The 8,820-nt window shown below is 41.9% G+C and overlaps 1 pseudogene; it reads left to right on the top strand.

The window, feature by feature from the left end:
* The first annotated feature begins 8,008 nt into the window (after positions 1-8,008).
* On the top strand, positions 8,009-8,565 carry LOC113187518 (protein tyrosine phosphatase type IVA 1-like; annotated as a pseudogene).
* Positions 8,566-8,820: the final 255 nt, after the last annotated feature.

Here is an 8,820-nt window from a genome sequence, read left to right as displayed (position 1 = left end):
CACATGTGAAGTCCTGGGTTTGATCCTTAGCATCACATAAAAATAAATAAATAATATAAAGGTATTGTGTCCTTCTAAAACTAAAAATATTTTTTGCATTCACTGATGGGTCAAATAATGGTACAGAAGCAATAGTTACACCTGATCAAACTTTTACATTTTTAGTACCCAATCAGCTCAAAAGGTAGAGCTTAATGCAGTATTACAAGCTTTTGTGATGTTTAAAAATTCTATATTTAATTTATTTTTCTGATAGTCAGTATATAGTTAATGCTATAGTATCCCTTGAAGATGCTGGCAGGATTTCCCCTTCCTCTACTGTTTTCTCTTTGTTTTCCACTATACAAAGTCTAATCTGGGACAGAAAAGATCCATTCTTTATAGGACATATCAGGGCACATACAGGATTGCCTGGAGCCCTTAGTTTGGGCAATGATTTAGCAGATAAAACTACACATACATATTTTCTCTACATTAGAAGAAGCTACAAATTTTCATAAAAAGTTCCATGTCAATGCTAATACTTTACAAAAGCGTTTTAAAATAACTAAGGAACAAGCTAGACAAATAATAAAACAATGTCAAATTGTGTAACCTTTTTACCACAAGTTAATCTTGGAGTCAATCCTAGAGGACTGATACCTAACCATATTTGGCAGATGGACGTCACACACTTGCCAGAATTTGGAAAATTAAAATATTTGCATGTCACAGTTGATACTTCCTCCAGATTTTTGATGGGCTCCCTTCATGCCAGAGAAAAAACTAAAGATATTATAGCTCATTGCTTACAAAATTTTGCCACTGTGGGCGTTCCAAAACAGTTAAAAACAAATAATGCCACTGGTTATACTTCTAACTCTTTTAAACAATTTTGCTCATCATTTGGCATAACTCATATAACAGGAATCCCATACAATCCACAGGGACAAGGCATAGTTGAAAGAGCTCATCAAACTATTAAAATGTACTTATTAAAGCAAAAAGAGGGAATTGGGAAGGGGTATATATTCCCCAAAGATAAACTTAAAATAACACTCTTTAAACATTTTAAATTTGGATTCATCAGAGCTTGGTGCTGATAACACCAAGGTTGCGGGTTCGTTCCACATACGGGCCACCAAATGCTGCAGTCTGGCTGGGCATAATTCAGGAGCCACTTGTCAAAAGAAACAAACTTTATTTTTTAAATTTTTTTAATTTTTTAATATTTATTTTTTAGTTTTTCGGTGGACACAACATCTTTGTTTGTATGTGGTGGTGAGGATCGAACCCAGGCCGCACGCATGCCAGATGAGCGCGCTACCGCTTGAGCCACGTCCCCAACCCCACAAACTTTATTTTTAGAACACACATGCCAAACCACACAGCTCCTCAGGAAAACCTTCAGAGCCCAACTGCCACCACCGGTTTCCCACAAGCCTCTCAACCTCCCCCACTCCTCTTACTCTTGAGGCCGATTGGCTGGGTCGCATGGGCGGAGCCAAAAAAGTCCCCCAATGAGCAGCTCCGTGGTCTGAAAGGGCGGGAAACAGCCCAATGAGCATCACCGAGAGGAGCCAATCAGTTGGCAGCTAGAAGTTTGCTGGGGCTGCTGTGAGCCAATCATCAGCTGGCAGCTGGAAGTTTGCTGGCAGCTGGAAGTTTGCTGGAGCCCCTTTGGCTGTGGCTCTCAACAATTTTTTACAAAAGATTACCTATTATCTCACTGTTATTCACATTAGTATATTTCACTCTTTTTTTCATTGTAAATAACATGAAAAAAAGCTTTTTTAAAAAATCAAGATCCTATTATATAAGACATTTTATAAACATGTTACTTCAAGATGTTTTTTTAATGTATTAATTTCCCCCTGACTGCTATGTATTCTTCCACATAATTTTTCGTGAGTACAGTATATTTTACTGCACTGATGTGTCAAAAAGCCCATCAGGTAGTTTCCATGTCTTTATATATGTGACCTGTGATTTCCTTTGCATGACTTCCTAGAAGTGAATTGTGAAGAGAAAAAGGAAAATCTTAAAAATCTTACATATATTGGTACATTTACTTTCCATAAATGTACCAATATATAATCCCAAAAGACCAGGCATGTGGCGCAAGCCTGTGAACCCAGAAACTTGGGTGGCTGAGGTAGGAGGATCAAAAGTTTGAGGTCAGCCTCAAAAAATAAAAAGAACCAGGGATGTAGCTCAGTGGTAGAATTCCCTGGGTTCAACCCCTAGAACCAACCCACACACACACTCACGAGTCCCAAGAGCAATTATGAATTTCCAATCCCTATATGTTCATCAATCCTAGATATGGTTTTTTTATTTCAAATATTTATAATTTAATTAAAAATAGTCTGTTTTTAAAATATGTATTTCTTTAAATATAATGAAATTAAAACTTTTTTCTGGTTATTCATTTCGTTTTTCCTTCAAGTTTCATTTTATTTGAAAATGTTGATATTCTTATTTTGGAAGCACTCTGCATATATTAAAGAATATCTTATTTTTAAAATGTTGTAAGTACTTTCTTAGCTGTTTGCCATTACTTCTCAAGTTATGCTATTTTTGCTGGGGCTGTAGCTCAGTGGCAGAGTGCTTGTCTAGCATGTCCAATGCTCTAGGTTCAATCCACAGCACGGGGAGGAAAAAAAACCCAACAGATATTGCTACCACACGAGGTGGTGCACACCTATAATCCCAGCTACTAGGGAGGGTGAGTCAGGAAAGCTGCAAGTTCCACACCAGCCAGGGCAACTTAGCAAGACCCTGTCTCAAAATAAAAAGACTGGGAAGGTAACTCAGTGGCAGAGCACCCCGGCTTCAATCTCAAGTACGAAGTGGGGAAATGGTATTGCCAAATGCATTCAAAAGCCAAAAACAGTCATTATGGATTTGCAGTTATTTTCCCCTCCTCTTCTCAGCTTCCTCTGACTCCTCCTTCCTCACCATGCACACTCCAGGAGCAGAGAAGTGAGAGTTCTTGTGATGAGTGAGGCTTATTTTATTTTCTAATTTCTCATTTTATCTGATGATCTCCAGATTGTGGTCAGGATTCTGACCACAAAGTTAAATAGCAGGGTCAAGTGTGGATGGTCTACCTTCTGGTTTTCCCAGCTGAATAATCTAAAAACGTTAGCAAAGCTAGCGATTCTGCCTTTACCCTCTATCCCTCTTGCACAAAGCCTGGCACCAACCCTGCTCAATGTGGGACGGAGGGGACATTGGCAGGTGTGGAAAGTCTCTCTGTTGGCTTCCAAACCTCTTGCTGCCTCACCCTGGCCCCAGCCATCAGGGGCCTCTCAGGAAGGTTCCAGAGTACAAGAACCCTTTGCGGATCTGCCTCTTGGGTCCCATACAGCCATTCCTTTTCTCCGATTGGTCTTCTCACAAGAAAACCCTGCATCCCCATGCCTTCCCACCTTGACCTCTCCACCTACACATTTTTTCACTCCACAAGGAAACTCCAGGCTATTTCACCTTGGCGGGAAGTTGAGAAGTAAAAGTAAAGAGGCTGTGGAGAAAGACCTGAGCTCTAATTCTGGCCCTGGCCCTTGTTGTCTGAATGATCCTGGATATCTACTTACCTCTGAGCTACTCAGAGACATTTTGGTAGTTCTCTATATGCAAATTATTTGTCCACATATATGGAGAAGAATATCCATTAGGCTGTTGTCAATAAACAAAAGCAAAAGCAGGATTTTAAAAAAGTGGAGAGAGGGAAAAAAGTTGTCTGTGAAGAGTTTTGTATTTATATTTTTTTCAGCCTATTGGTAGGTGAGTGACTGAGCAAGGGGCCCATGGAGCAATCTGCCCCTAAGCAGGCTGGTTGGGGCCATCCTAGACAGCAATTTTAGTTCCTAATGGATTTTCTGGGAAGCCTTGAGAATTTAGCCATGCAGAATACAGGACAGTGGGCCCTCTAAGGCCCATTAGGGTCCCTTCACTTATATGGGTCCCCGTTTGCTCTTCAGATTGCCTCAAAGTAACTCCCTCATGGGGTTATTTCTGTGACAGCTGCAGGTATCAATGTATGCAAACGTCAGGCTAATACAGTCAGTTCAGCTGCAACTCCTGTTTCACGAGCTGGACTAGGTTCCAGTGTGATTAATGTATTAGGATATATGATTATTGTATTTATGAGCAAATTTGAGAAACACTAGGTGAAAGTAAAAAATCGCACCCAGCTGAATGAAGCCCTGTAGAAATACAAAAAGCCCACACGTTCACACTCCTCAAACATGCCCCAGCTACCTCAATTCACCGAATAGGCTATGAGCCTCACCATTCCACATCTGATGTCAGGTACCTGCCCCATCCACCCTGCGAAATAACAACAGCCACTACCTTTCCAACATCAGGTCCACCAGCAATACAGGACCTTCTCAAGGAAAATGCTATGTGTGTTGCAATGTTCCTGTATTTCTGAACCATTTAACTGTATAAATGTGCTACCATTTGTAGTATGTATATTTTTTATGGATCAATATGAAGTTTTCAAGTGTTGTGCCCCTAATTCCATTTTCCCCTTAAGTCCTATGAGTTTTATTCCATGATTTTGCACAGCATTCTAACTTTTAGGAATGCATATGTAGTGTCATAGCCAGCACCACATGCATTATTTGTATGGCTCTGTTAAAAATTAAAAATTTCAAAATGGTAGTGGCACACGCATACCTGTGATCCTAGCAACTTGGGAGGCGGAGGTAGAAAGATCACAAGTTCAAAGCCAGACTCCACAAATTAGCAAGACCCTGTCTCAAAATAAAAATAAATTAATTAAAAGGCCTGTGGATGTGGCTCCGTGGTTAACTGCCCCTAGATTCAATCCCTGGTAATGTAAACAAATAAACAAGTAAACAAGTAAATAAATATTTCAAGATGGTGACAACAGAATATTAAACCAAGCTTAGTAGCCTCCTAAAGCAGGAGGCCCTGGGTACACAGATCACATACTTTTCTTTTTCTTTTTTTTTTTTTTTTGGTACCGGGGATTTAACCCAGGGGCACATTACCACAGCCATTTTTATTTATTTATCTATTTTGTTTTAGAGACAGGGTCTCACTAAGTTGTAGGGTTTTGCTAAGTTGATGAGGCTGATCTTGAACTTGTGATCCTCCTGCCTCAGCCTCCCAAGTCCCTAGGATTACAGGTGTACACTACCATGCCTAACCAGGTCATACACTCTTGACACCACCTCCGATTACAGCAGAACTGACTAGTTGACACGCCATTTCTATTGGGGTTTCTTTTATGCTTTAGCTATTTTCATACTGTTAAAGCAGAAATTCTATAAAGACTCCGCCTTCATTCATTCACCCATCCATTTGACAAACATTTATTGAAAATATTTCAGGGATTTGGCACTGCACTAGGCATGGAGACCTGGGGGAAGGGAGTATATAACTCTTGAATGAGTCACCCAAGGAAACTAGGGACAGGGGAAAGAGCCAAAAACAGGTGCCAGTTTGGCCTGGGTTTTCTCTCTTGGGCGTTGGGAGACAATTCTTCATGGGTCTCTCACATTTCTGAAAGTCTCACCAGCAGAGGCGGTGATAGCTTTTGATCTGGTATCTTTCCCAGAATGTTTGTACAGTGAAAGCCTTGGAAGAAAGGGTTAGTGTCTCCAAAAGATAAGATTTGTTTGCTGTCAAATATCATAAAAATTATAGAAACCACTGGCGAAAAGATTGGGCAGGTTTGTTTGCAGTCCTTTATAAGAGATTGGTGTTTCTAAACTGGGGGCTTCTCACCTGTGATGTATACCCACTATGTCACATGAGACTTGGACGGCAAGGGAAACCAAAGTGATCGTGAAATTTATGCTCCCTGATGTGCCTTGAGCAATGAAGTCCTTTTTCTGACCCAGGGTCTCATGTCTCCTGTCAGCACCCATGAAACTACGGCAGGCTACTTCGTTGGCTTGCAAGTCAAGTAAAATCCCAGGCCCTTCACAGTCCCTGACATCCACAAGGCTCTCTTCAACCCTGTAAGTGGATTGTGAAGCAGGTCCCAGAGGAGCTGTGAGAGGAAAAGACTGGGCACTGGGCACCTGCAGGTCTGTCTCAGGAAGAACCCTGGGCGGGAGAGCAGTCAGGAAGCTAAGGTCTGCTCAGGGGAAGAAAGAGCTTCAGCAACTCCCACTGAGTGAGCTTCAGTCAAACCCTGAGGCACTGTGAAGACCAGCCAGGGAGAGTGGGGACCAGAAGAGGCCAGCAAACTTCCTCCTCCCTGAAGGGAGAAGGAAGGCCTGGGAGGAATTCCTGAGGCAACGTGGGGGGGGGGGCTTCTCTCTAGAAGCAGGTGTAAGCCTCCAGGGGACCTGGCTAGAGCTTCCTGAGGAAGGCTCTGGAACCTCTGGAATCCAGAGGGAAGCTGGAGACTCCATCATTGCTGCAGACCCACCCCCTCCTAACAGGTGACCACTTTCACAGACCACCCACTCTCTCACACCTGTACATGAGCTCAAAGTCCTCCCCATCCCAGGGAGAAAACAGAGACACCTCCAAACCCAGGCCCTCTCTGCACAAAGCCCTCCCTTGAGCCCCTTCCCAGCACGGTACCGTGGGAGACCTTGTTTCCTACAAGTGCTGGATATTCCCAACACCCTTGGGCTCCTCTTCAGTTTTCCTCGTTTCTGAGGCTGCCCTTCAGAACTGGATTCCAGCCAGGTGCTCAAAGGATTTCATCCACATTTGAGGGAATTTTGGGCATTCGGCTACCCGTACTCTCATAGTGCCCTGGTTCCATTGCCCCCTTTATTTATTTCTTTTTTCTCTTGACAAAGTTGTAGTTTACTTACCACTCCCCAAACTTAAGATTTTATTTTTTTTAATTTAGGCTAAGTATTGTCATAGTACTAGTACTTAATTAAGAATAATGGCTTCAATTTAGAGGGTTCAATGTATACATTAATAGTATTGAAAATTAGAGATTAAGCTATAACTCATATGGAGAAAATCTTTCCAGTTCTTGAAAGAAGGCCAAAGTATATTGTTTTATTTACTATAAAATATAATTGATTCAGTGTCTTTTTTTGATAATTATATATGCAATTCACTCTTTATAAGGTTTATAAAGAACCTGGATAATTCTTGTAAGAGGCCTCAATTTTAGTTTAAATGAATTTTTTTCTAAACTAATATAAAGATGTGTATAATATGTTTGCACTATTTAAGGCAGGTGTACATTTTGAAAGGTAATAAACTTAGCAACTAGAAAGTTCTCCCAAGGGGAATAGAAGAAAGAAAGAAAAGCTTAGGACAGTTTTTTTAAAATATACCTTTACTTTATTTATCTTTATATGATGCTGAAGATCAAACCCAGGGCCTCCCACGTGCCAGGCAAGCGCTCTGCCACTGAGCTACAACCCCGGCCCCTTAGGACTGTTTTTAAGACAAATGTTTAAACAGCACTCTTCTTTTAGATTATTTAAAAACACCTCAGTGTGGGTACTGGCTCCTTTGACAGTGGGCTGACTGCTGCATCGTAATCTGGTACCCCCATGAACACCTGCGTCACCCCTGCCATGCCGTATTGCCACTGCCTTGGGAACAGCTGCATGATAGGGCCATCGTAGCCAATGAGTAAACAGATTCCTCCGTTCTGTGGTGTTCTTTGATCTCACATTTATGAGGCCAGAGGAGATTATTGCCAGGCACAGCCCAACCCTGACACAAACAAGTGAACTGTAGAAATCCATTCCTACTCCACTAAGAAGCCCCCATAAGAGTGGTCAGCCTGGACACAGAGGAGCTGGGTTGAAAGCACAGAGCATTTTTACAAGGGCTGTCTCAGGGCACATCCTTTCTACTGCCTTAGTATCACTGGACTGAAGATTGGCTGCCTCTTGTGAGCAGGCTCCTTCCGTCTCCCACCACTCCCAACTTCAATCTCCAAACACTGAGAGTGCCAGATGGAGTTGATTGAAGCAGATGTCAGTTACTTAGCATCATTTTTGTATTCCATTTTAAACATTCTTTCATAACTCTATTCAGGGTTCTTAATTAAATGAACATGGCTCAAATGAACGACCCTGCTGCGCCTGTGGAAATCATGTACAAGAAGCCCCCGTAAAAGTGTGGAGATTTCTTATTACACACAGTGCAACCTAAAACATACTCACAGAGGAACTTAAGAAGTGTGGAGTTACTGCAATAATAAGAATATGTGAAGCAACTTATGACCCTACTCTTGTGGAGAAAGAAGCCATCCATGTTTTCATTTGACCTTTTGATGATGGCGTATTGCTGTCCAACCAGTCTTACAAATTTAAGTTTTGTGAAGAACCTGGTTGTTGTATGGCTGTCCACTGTGTTGCAGGTCTTGGGAGCACTCCCGTGCTTGTTGCTTTAGCATTAACTGAAGGTGGAATGAAATACCAAGATGCAGTATAATTCTTGAGGCAAAAGCTGTGTGGAGCTTTTAACAGCAAACAATTTTAGTATTTGGAGGAGTATCATCCTAAAATGTGGCTGCACTTCAAAGACATCAAAAGTCATAGAAACAACTGTTATTGTTGTAGGGACAAACGAGGCAAGGCACCGAAGATAGCAGGAAACAGTTTTATTTGACTGCAGCTAGGTTCAGAGGGCACAGCTTTTGCTGTAATCAATCAATCCCCTGAACCCCGAGTTCAGGGAGTTTTGTACCCAACATGTAAGGGGAGGGGCTCAGAAGTTCACAGTCTGCAGAAGTTCACATAAAAGCAGCTTGTTCTTTCACTGTTCTGGGCATGTTAACCCTTCAAGGACAACACCTGAGAAGTGGGGAGCTTCTTCTCCCCTTTCTTTTCTTCCCCTGCCAGTTGTTACCATGGAGCCCAATTG

The sequence above is a fragment of the Urocitellus parryii genome, chromosome 2 (genome assembly GCF_045843805.1).
Source record: "Urocitellus parryii isolate mUroPar1 chromosome 2, mUroPar1.hap1, whole genome shotgun sequence".
Classification (NCBI taxonomy): domain Eukaryota; kingdom Metazoa; phylum Chordata; class Mammalia; order Rodentia; family Sciuridae; genus Urocitellus; species Urocitellus parryii.
Note: the sequence above shows the minus strand (reverse complement) of the source record. Positions and strands in the feature narration are given on the sequence as shown.